Source organism: Heliangelus exortis, chromosome 3 (assembly GCF_036169615.1).
Source record: "Heliangelus exortis chromosome 3, bHelExo1.hap1, whole genome shotgun sequence".
NCBI lineage: Eukaryota > Metazoa > Chordata > Aves > Apodiformes > Trochilidae > Heliangelus > Heliangelus exortis.
In genome coordinates this window covers 29,582,134-29,609,658 of record NC_092424.1, presented here as the reverse complement: position 1 = coordinate 29,609,658, position 27,525 = coordinate 29,582,134, and the positions used below count along the sequence as shown (strand labels likewise).

At 39.4% G+C, this 27,525-nt stretch overlaps 1 protein-coding gene across 24 annotated transcripts in view; it reads right to left on the bottom strand.

Annotated features, from left to right (window-relative positions):
• Positions 1 to 27,525, bottom strand: part of NRXN1 (neurexin 1) — a 705,459-nt gene that overhangs the window by 27,908 nt on the left and 650,026 nt on the right. The window lies entirely within an intron of this gene.

Here is a 27,525-nt window from a genome sequence, read left to right as displayed (position 1 = left end):
CTTCCTTATTTGATCCGAGTCTGGAGTTATAGCATAGGGTTTGGTATTTATAAAGAGAACAATTGATGTTTACCCTGAAGGTTGGACTGATGCTTCAAAATGGCACTGGCAGCAACAAAGGGTGAATTGTTCATCTTTCCCTCCCTCCATATCAAGGCCAACTCATGTCACAAAAACTTAATGACATGTGTTGCATGAGGAATCATGTCAGCCTCATGCACAGTTTGCATTGAAAAAGACTTAAATTTCTTTTGTAATGCCAAAGGAATGGACCAACATTTGATTTTTTTCCTGGAAATGGTCTGACACAATCTTGCTTGTGATTGATGCCAACCTACATGAGACACCTGGGAGGGCTGGCCTTGCAGAGTAAATGTATGAGCTCTATACCACATCCACATTGCTCCCCTTGCCAAATCCTGCCATCTTTCTCCCTTCTGTAGTGGGAATGATGGGATGCTCATACCCTGACTCTTGGGAACTGCCAGCTGACCCTGCAGCTCAGTCTGACCCCAGAGTTCCAAGCAATCCATGGGAGGTTGCAGGCAGAAGTAGCCCACTATTTCTCATGCTGGAAAAAAAATATATGTGATGAGACATGGCACAAATTTGAATATTATCCTTGAAGTTATATATTGATATGCAACATGCCAGCAAACAAATCACTGGCACCCAAGTTGCATAATGCCTTGTGTATTACTTATACCATGCCATTTGTTAAAGCAGTCTTGGCTTGGATGAAGGATGAATGAGTCCTCACATTACTTCTTTCTCATTTAATTTTTAGATCCACAGTAGTATAACATTAGTCTTTCCAGAAAGTTTTTTTTTGCCTATTTTTCATTCTGCAATTAAAAATACTTGCATCATGGATCACACTGATGAGAATAAGCTGTGATTCTCTTCAACTTGCCTTTTTCACCCTTATTGCCCCCAGGGACCAGGTTGAGAGCAAGGAACAGGTAATCTATGAACTCTTTAAATTAAAGACACTTCTGCTTTCTTTCTGATATTCTCCTCAGAACCTTTGTCCTTCTCTCATTAAGACCATACTCCATTACAGAACAAGAACAACAAAAATGCAGTTTGATTTTTGTTTTGGCTTTCTCTTTGCACTAAGTTTAAAACACACAGAATGGAATGTAATTGACGAAATGCAATCCTATTATTTTCTCCTAGGCACAAAAATAATTATAATGAAAGACATGTTCTGGCTATTACGCTTGTATTTTCTGATAGAATTTTATTTTTAGCTGTCTCTTTTCCTGAAAGACCCCAATAATTCTGAACTGAGAATCACAGAGGAGACTTCTGCAGGTTATTTTTCTTTAACCCAGGGACTGTTCTTATTAAGCTATAACATTACAACATTGATAGCAAACCTTTTAATTTACATTTCTGTGTTACAAAACCTATGTATAGAGACTTAAATTTTTTGAATATGAGACTTACTGCTTTTGTAATAGTCTGAGAAAACTCAGGCATAGCATTACTAAAGACTTCAAAAATTACTATTAAACACCATAGTTTCAGGGTGGAAAAAGCCTTCCTATCTTGTTTCAAAAAAGAGTACACTAACGTTAAAAGTATAATAATTTTAAAAGAAATGTGGAGCGTTGCATCAACTCTCGGGCTGTTTTTTAGCCTCTTAGGCAAACCAGCTGCCTCATCTGCCCCAGAGACAGACAAATAAAAAATAAGGCAATAAAATGAAAACAATGACCTACACATATCAAATTCTTCAAGTTATTTTGACTCAAGACAATTTAAGTCCCCCTCCCAATCCTAGTTTTCCTCTCCTTAAGGAAAGATGAGCACCAGTTCCACTGCCAACACTTTCCTTCCTTGATGTTTATAATAAAGACTATAATTTAAAATTTTGAAGGTCTAAGGAGGGACATTGTTCCCTCACAGACATTAGCTCCTTTGTCACATTTTATATCTCATTGTCACTGGGTTACACAGATTTACCCAAAGTAGGGAAAGTAAAATTGAAGGTGGCTTCCCACAAACCTATCTTTGAGATATGGCCTTTTCAAATACTAATCAGTTAGTTCCACTACTACTAAACATTTGCTGTATTACCTTATTGTAATGTTTTAATTTAAAAACTCAAACATCATTGCAGGACCAGGAAAAATAGTAAGGAGACAACCTACTTGTTTTGCAGGGCCAAGAAATGTCCTACAGAACTTCATCTTGCAAGCATAACTTATTAATACGAATGAGAGTTAGATGCATCAGAAGGAGAAAATACCTAACTTTCAGTTAAAGGCAAAGAGTTTTATTAAAGCCACTGTTTTGGAAATGCAGTTAATTATTTAGTTTCTGACAGTGTACATTTGTCACAAAGGCTTTTGGGTTTGTTAATGACGACTTTATTTCGTAACTTACAAAGGACACTCAAAATAAAGGTGAGAAACATGCTACAGGAAAGCAGTGATGCTTTGGATGCCTGGGAGATATTCTAGGTGATTGCTGTGGGAGTGGGTACATGTTTCAGGTGGCATCATTCAGCCTTTGAGAACCAATTGTTGTTTCCAGGCTTCATATTTCTAAAGTAATCACTTCCAACAGAAAGCAGAGGAAGTTTAAATCTCTGTTATTTGGAAAGTTTTATCTCTGTCACTACTTCAGTTATGTGATTTCAGTGTACATTATAGAATAATACAATACCTACACTTGTAGGTATTGTAGGTGTTTTCCATTTTGAGGATCCTGTTTGCAATTGCTCTTAGTTTTACCCAGTTAGCTATTAAAAATACTCTCCAACTCCTCTGATACTTTTTTTTAAGCCTGAGTGTCTCAAATCATACGTCTACATTCATGCACACACACTTGTAATGAAATAGTTCTGTAGCATCTCAGACCAGGTAAAACAAAAGGAAAACCAGATAGAGACATGATTTACATGCAGACACTGTTTACAACCACGTTGTTCATCAGGAACCTACCTTTTTCATCACATATATGAAAAATTTACCCAGAGGTGTCAGCCTACGAAAAACTGCAACTCATGCAGGAGGTCATTTGGTTTGGGGACCTAAAAATAGGGTCTTACTTCAGAGGACAGGTAGTGTTTTTCCAGTACCAAAGAGAGAAACTGAGACATGGGAGGCAATTTCTCCTGTGCTGTCCATACTGCTGCAGATGGCATTTGGACAGTGAGGAGGAGTAGGCCAGACCTGAGTAGGAAGGAGAGAGAAATCAGGCTCGGAACTATGGCAAGATGGGATAATGAGATGAAGGGCCAGAAACCTGTGGAAGGTAACTGGTATCTGCTGGCGGATTTGGGAATATACATAAAACATCGTAAGACTTGGGGGTCACCCACCACTGCTAAAGGAGGAGAGGATGACGTGGCAGGGAGTTACAGTAAATCAGCAAAATGGCTAAAAAGAACAACTGGCATAAGGAGGCTTGGAATAAGAATGAAGGATGCTGGAACAGCTACTGGCAGAAGTTAGAAGTTTGTAGCCATCAGAAGAGGCAGCTAGATTTCAGCTTTCCATCCAGTGTCAGCAGATACATGCTAATCACTCTAGCAAAAAATTTCAACTTTTCTGCAGGTGTCTGTTGCATGAGGATTTATCATATTAAAGTCTAAGACTCCCACTAATCATTATCTCAGCCTCAAAAATCTGCAAGGTGGATCCACAGTCTCTAGCTGTGCAATCTGTCTACATCAGGGTGTCAACTGGACGGTGGAATGTGGTTTTAATGTCTGTTTTTAAAGCAACTGGAAAAACCACATGCAAAACACTTGACTTGGAAAATTATCGGAAGAAAAAGGGATGCCCAACAATGAGGAGATGCCAGAACCTGAGTCTGATGTGAAGCTTTAATTCACATACCTTGTGCCTGCACAATCTGATGTCACCTTTAATAACATGCTGGTATTAGAATGTCTGATGGTGTAAAGCTATACGGTTCCAGAGAAACAAAATGTTTGCACTGTAGTTGTGCATTTGGCCCATTGTTTCTTGTGCTATCATTTAAAAGTGAAAGCCCAAACCCATAGGGCATTATCTTAAATTTGGATGTGTTTAAGGCTACATAATAATTGCTGCAACCATAATAATGGCTGCAACCATGCGTGCTTCTGAGACATACTGTTGTGTGCTAACAAATAAAATCTAAGTTAAAATTATTAAGTCACATAAAGCCTGATGTTTCACCTTCATTATTTTATTATATGCAATTATTAGGAATATGGCAGAGAATAAAAATAGGATACAAAGTGAGAAATTAACAACCCAGTTATTCAGTATGGCATTGTATTTTGACAGGTCTTTCCATTCGCTGAGTTATGTTTTTATATTTATTTTCATAAGATCTTATCATTTCATTTGCTGAAATACAGTAAAAAAGCAAGGAAATGCCATTTGATTGGAGTGAAAACAGAAAGATAAAGTAAGGTTCCTCTTTAAAGCTAAAAAGGATTTCATAAGACCCAAACTCAGATGGGAGCCAAAAAGAAGCTCTTGTTGGTGCAACTAAGATGATAATTTGGCTCCCTAAATAGGCATTCTTTGTCAGGAAAGGCTATAATTAAACTCCCTAAGTCTGTCAGTCTTGTCTATGTGGGAATGTTATTGTCATAGAAAGTTAATTAAAACTGCTATAACTGCCAGGTGGATAAATTTATGTTGGAGAAAAAGCCGAGGTGTTTTCTGCATAGCTTTGGAGGGCAGTGTAAGCTCCTTCCAGCCATAGTTCTACTCTGTGTCAACAGGAGCAGCTGAAGCAGTCAGACTGCACTGGTTCATCTGTACTTCTGTGATGGCAGCAACACAAAATGTCAGAATTTTCATGGGAGCTGTTACACTCCCACCGACATGGACAATGTGACTGTGTAACAATATCCACTACACCCCAACTCCTCAGACTTAGCTCTCTTCCCTCTTACAGCTGTGTACTGTTAGGAAAGGAAATGGCACAACCAAAACAATACAGATATGAGAGAATCTTCATTAAGTAAAATTTCAGTCCTTCTTCCACTGTCTCAGCATCAAGCAACCAGGCAGTTTGTTACTGTCAGCAGGCCCTGTGGTCCTCACATTTGACAGCCATCAAAGTCCCTTGAATTTTATGAATCTGAGAAAACTCTGATGCTGTCTTTTTCACTTTGGCAGTGTAGCACATCATATTAGGACAAGGAGATGCTCCGAATTTCTTAGATTCCCCAGTTTTCTTGGATATGAACAAAGGTATAAAATTACCTTCATGCATTGCCCATCAGCGATTTGTCTTTAATATTCTTTTGTCTTACATTAGGGACTCAATCTCCTCCTCCACTGCTGTTCTCCTGAGGTCTGTCCTTTAAAATGTGGGACCTCTCTTTTCCACAATATTTCTGCAAGATGCATTTTTTATAACTTCTGCTCACTTTTCTCTTCCTGCTGAAAGACTTCTAATTAGCCTGCTCAGATGACTGAAGGCCTCTGTTGCCCTCAGTGCTTTATCTTTTGCAGTCATCATTCAAACTTCACTGTTTCACTCTAGGACCCAGAGTGAAATTACTTCATCTGTTGCTCTCTGTTCATCATAATGATAATGAGGCAATACCCTTCACTTAATGTTAACCATGTATCATGAACTTTTTAATATCCATAATAAACTTAAACACAGAGGAAAAGATTTTGGGCTGCTTGGAAGGGACAGGAGAGCAGGAGATGCCTGCAAAGCAGTGTTCAATCTCTACCCTTTTCCATCAGCCATCAAGCAAAAAAAAAATAGTCCTCAGATGCATATGAATCCTTGGCTGCTCTGTGATGCACCCTTTACCATTCAGAGCATCCCTTGCTACTTTATCCAAAAGAACAAAACAGGAAATGGGATCCAGAAAATGGCCCCCCAAAATATTCCATAAATGCAAATTGCACTACTAGGGCCTTTCAAGAAAGCTGGTATTTATGCCATGCTGTATTTCAGTGCTTTGAGTCAAAGAGCTCCTAACGAGCAGAAACACAATCTACATTACAATGTGCAGCAATTTGAAGTAAGAGAAATAACAACTCTGAAACCTTACTTTGATTAATTTTCACAGAACACTAATGTAACATCTAAGGGCTCAGACAAAAAGAAGGAAAAACTCCACAAGTTAGGTGAGACCGCCCACAGAGAATTTCTTCACCTGATCACACCAATTTGCAGAAAATAATTGTATAGAAGGAGCCACACAAAGTTGAATTTCATGATAAATGGACACTATGACAGCAAACCATTTCCCCTAATGTTCCATTAAGCTTCTCAACATTTGACAGTTAATTACTTGAAAAAAATAAGAAAAAACCACCCATACCCTCATCATTACACAGTATTTTCAACTTGAGAAGGCATTTTGTTTCAACGTAAAGAAAATTTCAGGTGTGAACCCAAGGGAGGCAGACCTCTGATATTATGACAATGTTGCTATAGCAATTATTTGTGGGAATGTGCATCAGTCACATTTTAGCTCTCAAACCTACTGCTCAGCTCATTCATGCTGTTCATAACCAGAAAACAAATTGCCTGATGCTTATTGTATACTACTAAGATTTGTAAATTACTTATAGTGAGGCACTCTTAATAGCTAGAAATGGAAGAATAATTTCTGTTACTAATATTTAATCATGTTCAGAGAAGCCCTTTCTATCTATGCGTTCACTTAGATATTTCAACAGCTCTTTTCCACGAAGTTAAAGTAACATAATCTAAAAGAAATCAATGACATTTTCTGATTATTGTACATGATATATTATTTAAATGGGGTCTGCTTTGAAGAGCAGTTATTTAAGATCAGATTACTATTTGGAAGCAAAGGAAGAAAAACTCAGATCAAGACAAAATTTTATAACCATTCAGCATAAATGAGGGGTGTGAAAATGCAATGTTCAAGTACTCCCAAATGCCCAAAAGCAGAGGAAGCAGAAATATCTGAATCACCCTTGTGGTATTTTGTCCATTTAATAATACTATAGTGCTCAGCTAAACTAAATTTCCCTGGCTACATTCATTAAAAAGAAATGAAATTTTGCAGTTCTTGTGATCTTAACGGGCAGCTTCAGGCCTCAAATGAAAACCTCAGAGCCAAAGTACCCCAGACTTTTGGAGTGCTTAGGTTTGAAGTTAGTTTGGTTTAGGAAGGGAATCTATGAACATAAAAATGACAGACAACAGACAAACTACCTCTGAAGACCAGACCCTCTGGTGTGCTCAAGTCATATAAAGAGCCAGTTAGAAGCACTTTCTTCAACCGACTGTTCTTTAATCTTCAATTAATTTTATTAATTGATCTCATACTTTTAAAACTGCCTCAGCAGTCAGAACAGGATGAGTCCTAGGAGTGCAAATGCCTAATTTCACAAGGAAGTTGTTGGTAATGAAAGATCCATCATGGTACAAACTGAGTGCCCTACACAAAATGAGGCCACAGTGGACCTGGCTATGTTCTGCATTTGCTTACTAAGATCACAAAACGTCTCCCTAAACTCTGCTAGATACATAGTGAGGCAGTTCCTTAACATTTCCTTCCCAGTATCTGCAGCCTATCAACTTAATATACACATATTTCAGCATGTCTTAATATTTTGCTTCAGCATAACAGAAAAGGTGCAGCCTCCCTCCTTTGTTCTTTCCAGCCTTCTTCTGCAGCAAAGTCTGAATTAAAGTAGCTATAAAATAACTGCTTATGCAAATTACACTCAGATATTTGGGGGCACGAAAAACCTGGAAAAAAACCCTGTGTATAAGTCAGTGTTCTCTGAGCAAAGCAGCAATTTGTTGGGATTTTTGGTTTGTTTTTTTTTTTTTTGGTCTTGAAATAAAAACCATGAGCCCTTTTTAACACATGAAAGTCAAACTTCTTAACCTCATACATCCATGTGTTGACTAGAATAGCCACTCCCTGTTGTATTTTTACAGGTAATAGAGCAAAGCCATTTTCTAAAATGCACCTGACACATACTAATGCTCACTCTGGAAGTAACTATTTTGTTTTCAGTACATATAGGATGCCCTGCCAACCCTTGGTTTTTTTAATATATTTTTTTTAAAATTCCAAGCAATAAAACAAGTGTTAACTGATATTATTAAATAGCAGTTGGTTGTGTAAAGAGCTACTCTTTTAACTTCATTACCCAATTTTCCTCATTAAAAATAGATGAGGATAGGATGAGGTTGACATATTAAAAAACAATTCTCTTTACAGGAGTCAGAACTATGGACACCTACACAGTCCCAGGGCTTTTAATGACTGGGGAAAAGATGTCTAGGAAACTCATCCATGACTTCCACCCCATAATGTACAGGGGTACCCTTACACAGAAAAAGAAGGGAATCTGACATCCTCCCCAGAAAGCTGTGGACTAGGGAGACATGGGTCCTGTGGAACTGAGATACATCTCACAGGTTACATCTCACCCTGGAACATAGTAGTCTGGTTTCCTTATCTGAACTTGAATGCCCCTGATGTGATTTTCTTCTCCCTTAATCTTGAAACTTACCCTTTTTTTCTTTATCAGCCATAATACCAGGTAGCTGTAACGCTGCAGGCCCAAGGAAAAGCCCGATGTAATGCCCTCTCCCAGCCTACCATTTACTTGTAAACACACAAAATCTCTAAATACCTCGAGACCCAGCTTTTTAAAACAACAAGTTTTAAGAAGTGAATAAGGGGCTAGGCAAAGCAGTTGAGACAAGTAATTTTCCACTAAAACAGTGTGAACAATACAAGACTAATTTCTATCTCGAAGATAAATTAAAAGCATAGGTCCTGTTCTTAAAACAAGACACTGCCAAGGCTAACTAGGCACCAAAGGAATGTGAACATCTGCACAAGAAGAACATAAAGATGTCACAACCAGCAGATAAGAGGAAAGTTATGGTTAGGGTCTGAAATGCCTTGTAACCATATAATGAAGTCAGCAAAATCAAGAAAGGTAGAAAGTCTCCGCTCCCCTCACACGCACCCAGCCCTGTTTTGCTTATTGCAATTTTAATAATTAAATTAAACCATTAACAGAATATTGAATCTCAGTCATTTATAACACAGCTTTATGTAGTTGCAGGTAGATCAGCAGGGCAGAGAGTGAATGGCTAATTTTTTTCCCCTAAAACCTTCTGTACCCACAGCTCAGTTTTGTTTGAACACTGTCAAGATGGCTTTACATGGGAAGCACCTCAAGGAAAAGGTAGGCACTAACTCATCATGAAGAGAGAGATGACTGATAGTTTCCCATCAGGTAATCAGAGAGGGATTGGTATTTTGCTTCCTAAAGGCAGGACGGGGGTCCCAGCCCATAGCTTCCATCTGCTATTGAGCAGAAACCATGGCACCGCTGCTCCTGCTGCCATTTCTCCCCCAGGAGCAGCTGTTTCTTCAGCGTAATGGAGCATGGAAAATGCAAGCAGATGAGGTGTTTTCAGTGGTTCTCTTCTGAAAGTTAAATCTGACATTATAAGACTACGCTAATAGCTAAATCTCAGCTGTATGTGTCAATCTGTATTTTGGGAAGGCTATTGCCCCCTGCATCAATTTAACAGGAGCAGTCGGAGCTTTAGGCTGTTCTCAAGTACACAGACAATGCACATACAGCAAGTGCCACCACTGCACAACGCTGCAGATCAAGAGTTCTGGAAATGCTGGGATAAAGCCTCCAAGAGGTGATTATTATCCCCAGATTCTCACTTGGAGATGACAGACTTCTTGCAATGGTGTATGCAGTTATAGAGAGGTCCTGCAAAATTTATTCTCCATTAAACATGCAGTGTAAGTATCAATAAAGATCGTTTGTCTTCTTCTCCTTTACTACAGATCTGACCTTGTTGTTAATAAAAGTAAGAAATAGCTTTTTTCACCAATATAGGAACACATATAGATTGATATTTATTGCAACATGGTTTTGCTTAGAGCCCTTCTAGTTTTCTTTGAAGGATCAAACATTATTCCCTACACAGCAGGGTATCTTCAATGATCATATCTGATGCATTTTAGACAACATCCTTGTTCTTGTATCTGATATCAAATATAAACCTATATAAACCACATAATTTTGGGGGGAACCTGAAATTGGATTCCTCTACAACAGAACATTTCCTCCCTCAACAGTCTGCAGCACTTTATAAAATATTTATTGATAGGATGACTAAAAATACACCTAGGTCAGCACAGCTTTAAGATGGATTTAGAAGCTATAGGCTAGATTTCATACAGCAGGGCTCCTATTAGGCATAGTTGCCTAGAAATCACACTTTTCTGACATATGATTATAAATATTTTCACTTAAAATGAATAATTCAGCTTACTGAACAGACAAAATTATATAACTTTTACTTCTTGAAGGTTCCCCAGCAAAAGCTGAGCTCTAAAAACATACGGAGGACCCAGGCAAACAAATCTGTGTCTTTGCCTATTTCTCTTTTATTTGAAAACAGAATATAATTACTCTTTTTGTGACACACATCACATATTCGTGGTTGAGCTTCAGGATGACATGCAGAGATGCTGTTTTGAGCTAGGCATTTCCTAGTCATTTCCTTGACTTTGCATGATGCCAAAAACTCTCATGCCCTGAAAGCCCCCGGCCTTGGCTGTCTGCTTATGAATGAGCTGAGGATACAAGTAGCAAGGGAATCTTCTCTCTTGGTTAATTAAGGTGGTGATGAACAGATTCTTGCTGCATTTGGAGAAGCACAACTTCCCCAGGGAAATGTGGTACTGGGTTTTGCACCAGCAGTGGAGACAGGCAAAGACCTGCCCAGACCCTGTCCCACCCCACTGCCACTTCGTGACCTGCCTCGGCCATGACCACATTGGGTGCCTTTCCAGTGAAGCACCAAGAAATCACCCACTGTTTCTCTGTGATTCAGTCCAAGTGGCTTCCCCAAGTGCAGATGGCAAACAAGAGCCAGCATGTGGACACCACAAGGAGAGAAGGGGGCACTGCCAGTGGTGTTCCCACTCCACCATAAGCACCTGCTATTTGGGAAAATTTGCTTGCAAGAGAGGGATTACCACAATTCACAGTTCTTCTAGAATGGATGCGGCAGGGTTCATCCTTCTCTGTAACTTATTAAAGTTACAAAAATCTTAACTTTCCCTTAACTGCACCTTATTTTTTTTAAACTAACTAATTCCCCTCTGATACAGGGATCCCCTCCCAGCACTATTTTTGAGTGAATCACACCAAGGTACCATCTATTACTTAAAAGAGTGGAGTAGACTGAGTTTGGGTCTATATGGATTCTCAGGTTGTACTCTACTTTCCAGAAACCATTCTCTGTTGTTAAAGGCACACCTTAACATTACAGAACACACTGACCTGAGTGTGCCTGCAATTAATTTGCTAGAATATTTTATTAACAACAACATCTGGAGCATCCCTCTGGTGAGGAAAAGCTGAGGCACCTGGGTCTGTTTAGCCTGGAGAAAAGAAGACTGAGGGCATCTCATCAATGCTTATAAATATGTAGAGGTGTCAGGAGGGTGGGCCTAGTCTCTTTTCAGTGATGCCCAGCACCAAGACAAGGGTCATTGGGCACAAACCTGAAAATGAGGAAAAACTTTTTTACTTCGAAGGTGACAGAGCACTGGAAGAGGCTGCCCAGAGAGGTTGTGGTGTTTCCTTCTCTGGGGATGTTCAAAATCTACCCGGATGCTATCCTGTGCACCCTGCTCTAGATGAACCTGATTTAGCAGTGGTATTGGAGTACATGATCTTCAGAGGCCCCTGACAACCTCTAACATTCTGTGATTCAGTGATCTGTTGCAGCATATTTCACCATTCAAGGGACTAGATAAAGGTCAGTTGCCCACTCCCTCTAGGGATATAATGAATTCATCACATGCAAAGTAAGAATGTTGCTTTCCCAGAAGCAATGGCTGGAGGAACTGAATGCTACTGAGAATTTCCACTTGATGAGTATAGCAATCTTAATTGAGATTTAATGTTTACTTTACCTGGTTAGGCAGAGAGCAAACACCAGAGAAATTATTTTGAAGGAAACAAAAAAACATTCAAAGCCAATTAATAGTGGTTGAAACTTATTTGGTTCAAACAATAACCTGCCCAAGCAACATGCATTTTCCAGCACTCACAGATAAACCTTTGAACTCACTGTATTTTTTTCACGCATTTGATCAGCTAATTAAAAAAGAATAATTTAAAAGAAAGCGGAATTGTACCTGCAGAAGAGGAAAATTACTAAATATTTAATTCTTCTCTTGTACACAGCGAACTAGAAAATAGGCAGAGTATGTGCATTTTTGTGGGTGATTCTGTGTTTAATCCAAGCATTTAATAATTTTGAGAACAATTCAATCACTGTTTCACAGCTGCTTTCACACAGGTCACTGTTGTATGACTAGAGGCTTCACTAAAGCATCAGCAGTTGTATTCAGCTTCAGATTAGCTCCCATCTTCAAAGTCTGCACTGCCTTTCCCATGCTGAGAAGGCTCTGCCTCTGGAGATGCCATGCACTGTATCCAGTGGTTTTAACCTTGCCAGTTTTACTTGCAAAGGACTACACATTTACAAGCACCAGAGATTTAGTAAAGTCATTGTTTTTTGTATCAACCTGCCTCCCACTTACACAGCCTTCCCTTTTGCAAAATAAAACCAATTTAAGTCTCCCTTCTTCTTTTTACACAGAGCAATCATCCATGACCTCCAAGGGTCCTTATCATACTTTCTCCTTAGACCCTTCTGCTCTGCCTGATCTGGTAAGAGAGCTACTTTAGATTAGAGAAGCATGAGTTGCAATACTTCTGTGCATGGTTGAGAGCCAGGGACAGTATTTGGTACAGCCAAGAGAAAACCAATATTTTTACAGCAGCAGCATTATCTCAGCGCTTAAAACATAGAAATGTGAATGCAACAAATAGCCCTAATAATTCCAGATAAGAAAATTGTCTGCAAAGTGGAATGCTAGAGTCTCAGAAATACATGCACACAACCTTCTTATCAGACATGGTATCTCATTTTCTTAACCAATCAGGGTCTCCTTCAAGGACCCATTCTATTTGTAATGGTGGTTGGTCGATTTTTTTCATTCCTCGTGTTTTTAGCTACTGGGGATAATGAGAATATGGCTGATTTTAATGTCATGTAGTACTGGTAACATATATATAATACAGTAATTGTATAAGCAACTGCCTCTATAATCACTACAAAATGAATCACTATCTACAAATCTGCCACTTTGCCTTTAAAAGTACAACCCTAAGCTGTCAAAATCAAATTGGATTTTCATTAAAAAAATAGAGTTGAGCAAATAAACTACAGAACCATGTGTTGCAACAAATCAATATCTCATGCTATAATTTATACTGTAGAATGACATTTATGTAAAACAGAAACTTTGATTTTGTTGTTATTGTTTCTCTTCTTTACCTCTCCCACAGAAATCCAGTGAAGCTTTGAAAGTGCAACACCTATAGTAATTTCTTTTAGGGGCTAAGATCTACTGGGCACTGGAGAGATTATCAATATTAACCACAACAAATATGAATTCTTACATTTGGCCAACACCACTTTTGCTGTTCATTGCAGTACAGATAACAAAGCACAAGAACATTTTTAAAAGAAAGGAAGAAATATTTTGTATTACACTGTAAAACGCATGGGGGTTCTCAAAGACAAGAGTCACTTTAATAAACTCCTTGAAAGACAAAAATGGTTTCAGCATTGTGCACCAACCCTGCATCCAAGCCAGGTCCTTATAATGACTGCAATTTCCCCTCTAATGGCAGCATGTAATTTCTTGTTTTCATTAAAGGGTCAGCATTCTTAAATGAAAGATAATTAAAATAATTTCAAAATCAAACCGCAAAAAGCCAGAATTGCTTCACAAGCAAACTCTTCCCCTAATTGCTCTTTCAATTCATCCCCCACTTCTGCTCCCCTCTTATAATATCAACTGGGTTTAAGTAGATGTATTCAGAAGCAAGGATTAATTCATCTGGTGTAATTGCACTAACTGGGTCTATAGGTCTTACTAGGCATTACTCCCAGTGCTGTCAGAGGGAATTTTGCTTGGATAAGACCAACAGATCTACCAGCCCCTGTGTCCTCAAAAAGTTCTGCAGAATTTCAGATAATTAAGAGAGGCTCCTGGATTAGGTTTATTTGGGCAGTTATTCAGCTATTACTGAGAAATCTTAAGCGGTCTGTTGCTAACAGGCAACTTTGGTAGAAAATGTAGTTTTTCTAGATAATTACACAGTTCATGCACAGAAATATTTCTCAGATAATAGATGTCTTCCTTAGGATGACTGTGAAAGTCCACCATATATGTTATGAGACATTGTCAGGATCAAGCATTCTTTGTCAACAGTTTGAAACAGATATGCAGAACTAGAACATAATATGCAGCCTTTGTTACCCCCAAAATATTTTACTCTCATTATCATAATAAACACAAAATGATGATGACTTTAAAAAAAACCACCAATGCTGAAGAAGGTATCAGCAACATGAAAATTGCTTCTGCCAGCAAAGAAGCATCTGAAATGTGTTCAGTAACAAGGATCTAGCTTATACTCTGAGTAACTAGCAATGCAAGTCCTATGGTATGTCACTATGTTGGTTTTGTACTTGTAATTTGGTTTTCTCTTGCTATATTGAAATAATGCCCAGTAAAATGATACAAAACTAAAACAGAAAAATATGGTCACCCTTCATCATTCCTAGAAAAACTAATTTAAAGGCCTGAATGAGCAGTGCTGGGCATTTTTCCTGCCTAAAGACATCTGATACATCTCTACTGGTAGAAAAGTCCACCTAGAACTGCAGTGCTAGAGGAGAACTCTGGAAACAGACTGGACTTTAACACCCACACATTCTTTTTCAGTTTTATATTCTTGGCCTAGGTAAATCTGAAGTAGTTTCTATGTGGGTGAATAAAACACTGTCAGTTTTTGCTTAAAAATTTTATCCTGATATAGACTTCTCTGCCTTCTGTCAGAGGTCTCTCAACTGCATTTTGCTAGCTGGGAAAGGCTGTGACATTTCTTACATGACAGCAATGGGTGGAGACTTTACACATTGGGAGCTCCAACAAAGCCATTTCTTTCTGGTTTAGAAGTAGCAAGTCTGAACAGGTTTCATGTTGAGTGTTTGTAATTGATAGACTCTTCCCAAAAGCAAACAGGCAATAAAAATGCAAGCACTGATCTAGACAACCAAATCACCACCTGTAACTTCCCCAAGGAAAGGGAGATAAATGCAGGAGGAAAGGCGTTTCTTCTCCTCACCACAGATTTTTTGTTATTTAAGGCCACATCATGCTGAAGAGCTCTCCAGCCTGCAGTTCCCTCTGTTTAACTTTCCACCCTGCTGCTGTTTTAGCATGGAGGGAGATGCCAGAACATATGCAAACACCCACACCTCTTTCTGGCAGCTGCTCCTTTTGTGGTGGTGTGTCTGACCATCTTATCAACACACACCTCAAAATGTGATTTCCCCAATGTACTCTCACAGATGTATGGTTTCCACAGGATCTCCCAACCATAAACCTGTTTGAAGGTGACAACTTGCAGCAGAACTGTCTGAGACCTCATTGTCTTCCAGTTCCCTCTTTTTCATTTTCACACTCTAGTGCTTTTTGATCTTTAAATTTCGCAGACCTTCTGGAACGATTCCACTCTCTATCCTCCTTTAACTCCAGAAAACCCAGTCCCCACAGCAATAAGCTCCTCAGGTTTTTTTGGTTTTGTTTTTGGTTTGCTTTGGGTTTTTTGTTTTGCTTTTTTCACAAAGAAATCTTACACAGAAAAGGTTTTAAGACCTTGCTATGATATACGAGCCCCAGTGCACTCACTTTGCATCATTTCCTTTGCAATGTTACTTTTGACATGGAAATAAGCTTCATGAAAATAACAGTTTATTTTCACATTTCGATTTTTATCACTTTTTTTTTTTCATTTAACATAAGCAGGTCCTAATGGCTATACTGGGTGAGCAAAGTAGAAGGGACACTTATTTTACTAAACCTGGCAAAGACCTGGCTAAAACCTGACTTCATCTTAAAATCCCCAAACTCTCTCTCCCCCAATGCCTTTTGTTTATTGATGCATATCAGAAGCCACACACTGAAAATAGTTTCTAATGCATCTTCCAAAAGTTGTCTGAAATCCACATACAGTTTTAAGAAATCACTTTTAATGAGCATCATCTTTTCAATTCTCTCATTGAATGGATCTCTTGATATTGGAAATGTTGGATCTTCAATTGGTTTAATTTGAGCTTCATATTCCTCACGTTTTTCCATGCCCAGCTGTGATAGCAAGCTGGCCTTTTCTGCTGCCCATTTATTCACAGGCAGGAAACTTCCTTCTTGTGACACATCCCATCAGGCAACTTGGCTGGCTGCTTACTTCCAGCACCTGGCTGATAAATGCCAGATGTATCATGAACATCAGCTGAAATGATCCTGCTCTGTCCTGCCTCTTACTTCTCTAACAAACTTTGGTATCAAACAACTGCATACTCAGCTACTTATCAGTTTCTCCAGCCCAGTTCACATCTGCTTATGTTTTATCTTGTTATGGCTTTGGAAAAACACAATTTAACAGTCTCCTGTATTTAACAATCTTCTCCAGCATCACTGCAGCCCTTCCTGGGGAAACACACAACTCCTGTACTTTCCAGATTGCCACCAACTGCTTACCTCTTTAATTCTGCATTTTTGTAAACCTCGCTGTGATACCAAGATGGACAATAATTTTCAAGGAATTTGTGCTGTAATCCTTTGGGTCAAAGTCTGGCTGTAACTATCCTCTATTCAGGTTTTGCTGGAATTGAAGTTTCCATAAATGTAGAACAAGAAGAAAATAGAACTTCCATGTTGCCTGCTGCATCCTGAATCCCCTCTCTTTGGCACTGCTATTTAGGTATCCCCCTCATGCCTCAGAATACCACAAAGATAAACTGTAAAGTCTCTGAAGAGATTTGTTTCCTTATTCAGCAAGGTTAGGATGCCCTAGTCCTTAGTGGTTGTTTTTTTTTTAAAAGGATCTAGAGGAAATTCTATGACTGGTTTCCCAATCACTGCCTCCTATGAGAAATATTTTAACTTTCTACAGCTTATTTAAATCCTCCTTTCCACCTCTTCCAAAACATTAATCAGCATTTACTTTGCTGTTTTACAGAGTGCTTTTGAGGATGGTATCAACTGAGAAGTTTGGGGTGGCATGTCTGTCTAAAGAAGATTCTCTGCCTGGAAACAGATCCCTCCCTTTTCCCCTTTGGAGTTATCTATGATTGCTCTCAAACACATCTCAAATACAGGCACAGCTGAATCACTGCAGAAAAATGGCAGATTATGTATCAAGTATTTTTCCAGCTAAGCCAACTATGTAGGCACATACATGTTACACAAAAAGGTCTCATTTTGAAGGAGAAGCTGCCAATTAGCTGTCCCCACAAGGCTAATTTATAACTCTGTAGGACTTTCACAGCTGTAGCCCATGGTTGTATGCAAGATTCAACATATGTGCAGAGAGATGAATAATTTTAGAGACTTTTCACTTTGTTGTTCTGAGTAACCCTTCATCAGTTCTGTAAGCCTAAAAGCACACTGGTGTGTAACCTTGGGAAGGTGCCTTCTACATGGGCATGGTGTGCAAATACAAGAAGAAAAGCCAGCAGGCTTCCAAAATCCTCGTGGCAGATGGATGGTTATAATGTACTGGCAGCTTGGTTTTAAAAAGACACTGAAGACAGCTCTTGCTCCAAGATCCCTTCCCATCTATACTGATATGACAGTGGGACTGCTGCATGTGAGCCAACATGCAACTCCAGAGAATCAGGGACAGATGCAATGATGCTCAGGTGAATTTTCAGTCAGAAAGCAAAAAGAGATAGAAGCAGCAAATTTTGCTCCCAGAGATTTCAGAGGGATGCTAGTTCTAAAATATAACACTGAGTATTTCACTGTAAATAAGGTTAAAAAATAAAAAGATTACAAAGAGCAGCAGAGACAGTTACAAGACACTTATTTTGAGACTTAATTAGCAAGAAACTGGTGGTAAGGAGAGCAGCAGTTTCCTCTGATTTGACCTCTGCAGTGCAAGATAAACACAACTTCCCTCAAAGGCTAAACTCTACCTTTAAAATGTATCTGGTAGTCAGTAAGCCACCTGCTTCATATACACAGTGTAACAGCATTAGAGATCCCTGGAATGAAGCCAGCGTTCTGCTCAGTTCAGCATTCAGACCTGGCTGGCTCCCTTAGACAGGGACATGGTGGATGGGGCACAGACATCACACAGCTCAAAATCAGGCCACCACAACAAGAAGGAGCATCGGTGGCTTGATGCAGATGCCACCTCTGTGCATGTGCTACAGTAGTGTTCCCCACTGAAACTCCTCTTCTTTTTTTTGGAGACTGGGAGTGCCTGCTGAGTGGAGCATCCTTTCCCGTATTTCAGAGCCAGAACAGCTCTCGCAGAAACCAAGTCCAGTAACTTATGTGGTTACTAACATTTTCATTAGATCTACACGAATTTACAAAGAAAAATACTTCTTTTTGACTGCTAATACCAATCGCCACAAGGCTGAAGACCATGTTTAGTAGCAGTGTCTAACTTGCAGGGCCACCCTCAGAGACAAACCTCTGCATGTATAGAACATGTAGCAGTTTCCTTGAATCCCATTCCCAACTATTTCTGCAAGCATCACAGAATATTCATGCCTTTTCCTTCTTTCCAAGAATATCCTTCCCCCTTCACAGTTATCAGCAGTAATACAACTGAGAATACATCCATGCAAAAACATTCACAGAAGGAAGAAATACCACCTGCAAATTATCACACTTTCAACAGAGGAAAAAGTACCAAGCCCCCAGAGTATTAGCTTATTTAATCATTGACTTATTTCTGGTCATACACACAGATGCAAAACACCAAATTGAAAATAACTCACATAGCACCTGGAAAGTGCAAGCATGAGTACCCTTTTCCTAACATATTTAATTATTAGACTCAAATTTAACATTCTGGAAAATTTCAACTCAAGACACAATTCATTTGTCTATCCCAATGACCTTTACTGGACAGATGTCCTGTGCTGGGACACTGGTACTAGAGGAAAAGCCCAACAGAGAATAATCGTAGGAAAATTATTTTTAATATCTGAAAATAATGGCACTAATGTTTTAGTTTGAGACTGCGTGAAATAAAAGGCACCTTGCAAAGCTCACCATAATTGAATGTTAGTTAGACACTGACACAAACTTTCTCAAAAATAACAGAATAATGCAGTAAATAATTTTGTTTTCTTTCTCCATTCTTGTTTGGATCCTCAAGTTCTGTTCAAGCCTAGAAATTCTTACATTCATAAATTGAGAAATGTGAAATTCCCAGAAACAGATGAAGGAAAAGGAGTTTCTACTTTCAAGCTAAAAACACAGGTAGTTCTGCACAGGCACAATGATTTGGCAAGGAAGTGGGGCCAGAAAGAACAGGACCCACAATGCCAAACCCTTGGCTAATAGAGATGCAGAATTCCAGTCAGGTTCTGCATAACAGCAGTTTCCACATTGTGAGAGAATACTGTTCAATATTTTCCACAGCTTCATCTGCTCTTACTCTAATTATCAGTATGACTAAGGAAACATCTATTTTGCTCTCTATAGCTCATCAGTAGTACAGACATATACTATGCACTAATAGTCTGATAAGCAATTGAAGCCACTTATAGCTCATTCAAGGGGAATCATTATTTTCTGGGGTCATCTTATTATTTAGTAATCTAAGATGGTTCTGTCTAATTAATCACAAATAAGAGAGAATATTGTCTGGGAACTGAATAGTTGAGGCTGGCTTTCAGTAAGAGTCGGTCACTTCCCACTGTATTTTTAGACCATTTATCCAGGTGACTTTCAGTTGCTTTATTTCCAGGTATAACAATACCTGAAGTTGAAAAGCTGACTTTAATCCCTGAAGCTGTCTAGATAGTGGGCTAAAAAAGGAACAACACAAGACTGCTAGAGCAGTCAAGTCTCTCAGCACAATGCAAGGCAGGAGCAAGGGTCATGGATCAGCTGCCAGAGCTCCTCACCCTGACGTGGCTGCACGCTGCAAGAATGCTCCCACTGCCGTAAAAGCTGCTGCTCTTCCCTGGTTCAGATAAATCACCTAAATAGCAATGGGGAACAGATATTACAGACAGTTTGGTCCCAAGAAAATTGTCTGACTTTTTCAGGACTAGGTTGACCACCTCAGTCACCTACTTTAGACTGCCAGAAAACAGAGATTAGACAAAGTGACAGATACATTCCTATGGGCTTAAAAGTTGCTGTTATTTCCTTTGTAATTGTCTGGTGCACAAAATCAGTGAGATATGAGTGTCAACCTGTATCCTTTCTGCCTCACACATCATCACCAGTAACCCCTCAGGACTGTTTTGCAAAGGTAGCCTTTGCAGTCTTTTTGCAAAGTTACGTTATTCCCCAGATTTCCCCACTAGAGAGGGGAATTATGTGGGGACAGAAATTTTCTGCAGAGGTAAAGCTGCAAAAGGAAGAGTTAGCACCGGTATAGATGACAACTGTCAGTGTAGCTTACAGAAAAACATGGGGTCTTACTTTGTCTCTAGGTAAAAATGGTGCAACAGCAATTTAGCCCTTAAGGTTACAGGCAGAAACAAATTATACTGATTCTCTCTTGGCTGTTTTGTGCAAGCTGACTCATTCAAGAGTCAGAAACAGTTAGCAGAAGAGTTAGCAGAAACAGCTTCCTGTCTGTTAAGTTAGCAAGAATAACTTCAATAAATACAAAGAGGAGTAACAGAAAGGCTCTCCTGTGAAGTCTCTTCCTAATCAAAACTGTACAAGGTAACCATAATCTAACATGCACTGAACATGCCCAGGGGCTTCCATGGAGATACCCCACTGATGAGTTCCAACTCACATAAAAGACACACCCTAGGTTTTTCAGGGTGAAGCATAAAGACGAACAAGGGTTCACTAGTGCCCTAATGTTTATGCCTTGGACACGAGGGGAGTGATTTCTGGCATGGATGCACTGTGTGCTGACATCGGCCGCCGATGCTCAGGCGGGACGTGGCTGTTGTGCAGACACAGTTGTCGGCAAGGGCCCGGGGCTGCTCAGGCTGTTCAGTGCAGATGGACATCCTCTATGAAATCACAAGCTACATTTTTAGCTTGTCTTTGCAAACCACTGTGAAGCTGGCATGGGCTGGGGAAGTGAGCTTGGCCAGGATACGGCTGTTGACGTTGACGGCAAGTTTGCAGAACCGGAAAGCCTGCAGAACAGGAGCTTGACAGAGGGGATTTTTTTACTGGACCACTGTGATTTTGGCTAAGCAGTCTTCCACCTGCTCCTCACTGCCACCTCTCTGCTTTGAAACACAAAGGTTTGTTCTTCATCAAAATCCACTGTACTCTTTCCTCAGTTTCCCCACCTTTGGTACATTACTGACATTTAATACCGATATTAAATATACCTGTGTTACATATAAAGAAAGTTGTGACTTTCCATTTACCATCATATCCCTGTTGCTAAGCAGCTGTAACATAAATCAGGAACCCAAAAATATGCTTTACTCCTAAAGGCCAGATGAACTTCATGTTTGCTGTACAATACACTCTACACAAATAATGTAAATTTGCTTGGTTTTGATGTATTATCTGGGCCACATGTTTCTTAAAGACCCTTTGGCCATGCAAGAGAAAACAGGTGAAAATCAGGAGCCATTCTCCATTTTGATGCTGTTTTGCCCCAGGTGCATTCTGCTTAGAAGGAGCTGCAAAAAAAATAGGTAGCAGTCACCATGCAGACACACAGCTCTGGCCTCTTAAGCATCCTGACACTGAACTTGCTCACCAAAACCAACTTAGCTGGTTTTGCTCAACAGTTCAAAGAACCTCACAGAAAAAAATGTGAAAATCTAACAAAACCCCTAAACGACTAAGGTCCTCCAGCACTGAAGGACACCACAGAAAAGCCCAGTGCATCCCCCCCAGCCTCCAGTTTGGAATAATGTAACAACAGCAGTATTACATTATGTGTAATATACCAGCAGCAGTTATTACATATTAGATAATGGTGATACAGCCTACACAACGAGAGTGAACTACCAAGGGAGTTTTGAAAACAGATAGGAAAGGGAATAAAAGAAATCAGAAGAACTGCAAGCCAAAATAAAAAAACTTGTGGAAACTTAAAGAAAATACTTTAAGTCTTTGCTTCATGTAGTTTATTTTTTATTGGTTTGCAGTCATACCACAGCCAATATAGAGAAACCAGCAAACAAGGCACTAACACTTTTGCAACAAAGAAATACAATTTACTCTTGTGCTGAAGCCCACAACTTACTAAATTCATTGCTGGATTTGTGGGAAAAAAACCCAAACAAACAAAAAAAGCCCAAATGTGCAGACTCAAACAAGAATGTGTTCCAAGGTCCTGGACATTAAATTATCAGAGTGATAAACACCTCACCGCCTGAAAGCTTCCCAGCTCTTCACTGGCAAGTAGTCATTTAGTTCACAAGACAGAATTTAACATTTTTTGGTGAAAATACCATCTTGTTCATTTTTCTACTTCACTTATGCTACTTCGAGCAACAACCAGCAAGAGATAGCTCCTTTTGGAAGTCAGTTCATTTGTCCCCTACCTTCTTGGACTTTGTGCTATTCCAACTTTTGCCAGGGATCACATGTCAGTGACATTAAAGTCAATGACAAAACTTCCACTGATCCTAAGGATGGTAGAATTTCATCCTGAATTCACCTTTTTTTTGGAAACCTGCTCACACTGTTGCACAGGACTAGCACGCATGACCACAATGCCCAGATTTCCTAGCAATGAAAACACACTGTCTAGTCACTGGCTTTTACCCCTTTTTGAAAGGCTGCACACATTTTTCCCTGTGTACAGTCTAATGTACTAGTAGAGAAAAAAAACAAATCAAAACACTGTTTCTGTCTAGTTGCAATCTCAATGTATGTCCGTAGAACACTAACTTGACCATCGAAAACTAACTATAGGGTCCTGTCCTGGTTTGGGCCAGGATAAAGGTGATCTTCTGTCTTGTACGTTCGCTTTTAGCTAAATCTCTTGTAAGTAGTTGCACTTGTTGAAATTAACAGCAAGTTTCTCAGACAGTGTGTGTTTCTAGGACTGATAACACTTGATGTTTATAGTTACTGCTAGAGACTGGTATTCAGAGCCAAGGACACTGCTCAGCTCTGAGGAAAACATAAAGAGGTCCCACCTGCATCCCTCCTTTGGGGAGGAATGGAGAGGATAGATGCCAGAATTGACCAAACAGAGTATTCCATCCCATATACGTCATCCTCAGTATAAATTTGAAGGATCATGAGGGCCAAGCCAGATTTCCTGCTTCCAGCTTCCGGCTGCCTGCCCTTCCTGCCTTTCCATTTTCCCTTTCCTTCACCCGGCATCCTGGAAGGATCCTGTCCGTTTGCCTGCCTGTGGTCCTGATCCGTGCCAGCCCATATCTGTGTGTTCCTGCCTCCAGTTCCCGACTGCTGCCGACTCCAGGAGTCCAGCCTGGACTTTCCCAGGGCTGCCCTGCAGCCTCGGTGGTGACGTGAGAGCTACTGGGGGAAAGGGGGGAGGAATGTGGTATCCATTTTCTTGTATATTTGTATATATTTAGTAATTTTTCCTATTTATCATTACTGTTTCATTAAAGTTGTGTAGTTTAGTTTCCAACCCATAAGTCTCTCTCCCTTATTCTCTCTCCTTTCTTATCAGGGAGGAGAGAGAGATTAATAGAGAGCGTCTGTCACTCGGTTTAATTGCCGGGCCAGTGTTAAACCGTGACAGGTCCCAACAGTTATTTCTTTGGAGGAGCTACAGAAAAGTGCAAGGGTTTTACTGGCTGCCTGTTGACAGACAGTCAACCCACACCCATTCATAAAGCTGTTGGCTGTAAGTTTTGCCCTTGGCCCTTACTCTGTCTTATCTTGATATGGTACTTAGATTGTGAGCATTACCAGAAGCTTCTCACCCAAAAAGATTTGCAAGATACAATCAGGAAATAAAAGACTGGGCCTGCTTCTGTGATTGTGACTATACAGCTAAATCTAATTATGCATCCCACAGGGAAAAATAAAGTACAATTCAGATGGAGACAAAGATAAAAAGAGAAGCAATGCAGAGGAGCACAGCAAAATACTATAATAATTCAAGCTACCCATGAGAAAAAACCTCTCATCATTCTGTCAGACTCTTCCTGAATCTGCTGCTTACACCACCTTGCAAAAGCAGGACAAAACACCCTGCAGGCTGAAAAATAATTTCAGAAATGTACAAAAAGAGAACAATAGAGCCAGAAATCCAAGGTTACTACTGGTGGAACATGCAAAACAAGTGTAAAATTATTTTTTTTGTACCAGAAAAGATGAAAAAAACCCCTGAGTAATTAGCAAGAATTAATAACATGAAACACAGGATGACAACTTCATATTAATATACACAACTAAAATGAAAATAGTAAAGTAATTAAAGCTATTGAAATTGTCAACCAAAAAGTTATGCAAATGACTTATTATCCATCAACAAGTTTCACCTGTCAAGCTTCTCCTTGGCTAAGATTAAATTTGATGTTTTCTTTAACTAGTTATCTTGATGATAGTTTATGTACAAACAACAGCAAGCCAAGCTGTGATGCCATCTCTAACATTGTGAAGACTTAACAACATGAACTTCTAAGTGGAGGAAAAAACTGCTTTAAGGAGTGGCAATGGGTGAGCCAAGGCAAAAGAGTGACAGCCAACTGAGAAATCCTTTCACCACATGAAGCTGGTATAATTTATATGGCCACCACGGCAGTTGCTATGAAAAGAGAGAGGAAAGTTGAGCTGGTCCAAGATCTAGAAGATATTTCCCATTTGATTGCAGCAAGTTTGGTCATTCCCTCATTTGTGTCACCAAACAACCCTCATGATGTTATTTCAGCTAAAACATCTACTTGTCACAGAAGCAAATTCAGAAGAATGTGAGCTTTATTCTGAATCATCAGTATTTTAGTCTTTCCTGTGTACCTTTCCTCTGTTCTTTGGTGCTCCATGTGGATATCTTTCATAATGGCAACTGAGGATGGCTGAACCTCCTCTGCATTTCCCCCTTGCAGTAAAACCATGCTGACAACTCTCAACTTTTAATGTCCTCTCAAATGCACAAGGTCAAAAAATAAAACATCCCACACTGTGACGTGGATTTCTTGCTAAATCAGCATTACCCTGAGACATAAAGCAAACTGGAGTTTTTAAACATTGCCCTTAGGCTGTCTGTCTCCTCTGAATTCCTGTTGAATATGGATTTAGGATTTAAAGGTTCAGCTGCCCACCTCATCAGGTTGTCTTGGTGTACACAGACTTTGATTATTGGGTCATTGCAAACATGTAGATGCTTCAAGGACTAAAGAGACATCAACTTTTCTTCTCCTGCTTTATGCCACATGGTTTTAGATCAAACCATACCTTTACAGAAATACAGGCTTGCCCTTCAAGATACAACCACAATCCAGATTTTGGGTGGAATTCTTTTACAGACACATCTAAGGCAAATTTGCCTACTCTTAGTTATAATCAGTCTTAAAACACCAGAAAAATCACTTGAGACTACACACTGGCTTTTGAGATATTAACTCTCGCAGCCCTTATATTAATCAAGTGGAATTCATTTACTAATGTTACCTGGCTATATCTCTCCACATGTGAGCTGCCATCTCGGCAGGTTTAATGGACAGTTCCTCAGACTGCCCTGGCAATTTCTCCTGTGCTGACCTGGAAAGATCATTAATATTAGGGAGTCGAAAGGCAATTCAATTTCCACTCTGGCTCAGCCCTAAGCTGATTCAAAGTAGATGCTGTCAGCTGTGTCAAATTATATATGATAACTAGGTGATGTGGAAAGCTATCAGGAACAGAGCCAGGTATAGCAAACTTGACTCACAAAGTTTTCAGCCTGAACTTAAATACCAACAGGCCAGAGCAATTTGGCATGGGAAAACTCTACCACCCAAAATATTTTTTGAGGGGTAAAGCACTAAGGGAAGAGCAAACCCACTTATAGATTAGCCCATAACAATAAGAGAAGAGCTGTTTTATATAATTGCATATGAAGATGTGTAAATGAACACATACAATACAATAATAACCAAAAAATAGGCTCAATAGCAGAACTCTGAAGAAGCCAAGCTAACAACTGCAAACGGGATTACACAATATACCCGGTACACCAAAGGTAGAAAGGTTTGATCCTCAGCCCCACAACTGCAGTAAAAAACTAAAATTAGGATAGCTCAGACCTAATTCAGCAGGTAACCTTTTTACAAGCATGAAAAAAGCCCCCCCAAATCCTACCTCCTTCTCACACAATGGTTATCCCTATAAACCCAGATAAATCCGAACAACCATTAGCCTCACTTTTAGCATCTTCTGATTAATTTCAAATAAAACGATGTATCACAAAAGGTTTTCCCCCTTAATTTTTATCTAACAAGGGGGAAATTAAAAAATGAATCATTTATGTACTGCTGGAAGCTCCTGTCTCCTCGCTTTAAAGGTCCCTTAACCTCTTTTGGCAAACCTCGTCCTCATCTTTGCCTTTGCTCACTATTGCGATAGACCGTGTCCCACCTTGTGCCAGCTCATCTTACCAGCAGAATTCCCATGGTGCATGTAGGCACCATAGTGCCACAGCATCTTCTTGGGGAGAATGAGTGAGAAAAGATCACACACCTCCCCAAAGGTGCTGCGTACTCCCACACAAACACACAGCTTTCTGCTCCTCCTCAGGTAATGCAAAAAGCTTTGTAACCGATGCTCTCTTAAATCAGACGTCTTGGAGGTTTGTAATTTTAAAATAAATAAATAAACCAATAAAAGCCCCTTGCTTTTCCCCACTAGAAACAAACAAACAGTCACTCTTTAAAAAATACACAAACACTTTCATTGTTATAAACATGCAGCAATTTACCCTTCCCCAAAAGATTAGAACTAATTTTAAAAAGGTACTTTGCATTATCTATCGTGAAATATTAATCAGTCTGTTATAGCAATTCATTTGTATGTAAATTTTCTTATCAAAGCATGCAGGTAACTCACAGGAATTCCAGTTGTGCAAATGTTCACTGAAAAAAAATCAAATCAAAACAAATACACACATACACACTCATATACACCCATATTCTGAGCCAAAATGAAAAGCATGCATGGTCAGGGTTTAAGCATCATTTAAGCCAAAATAATTGCGAGATTACTAAAAAGAAAGCAGCCTGGCAACAATCTGAAGCAGTTTTTATTCATGCTTTTATTGGATTCTTCTCAATTTTCCTTTCCTTTATACTCGCTTGTAGCAAACATGCTAAAAACCATCTCTATTGTTTAAAAAAAGCAGAAGAGAAAAAAATAGAAGCATCCATGCTCTGGGTACCAAAGCGTTATTTTCTTGGAGCATAAGGAAAAAAAAATAATTTAAAATACATTTTAAAAGCTTTTCTATATTTAAAACAGCGTGCAGAAATTAATGTAGTATTAATGAC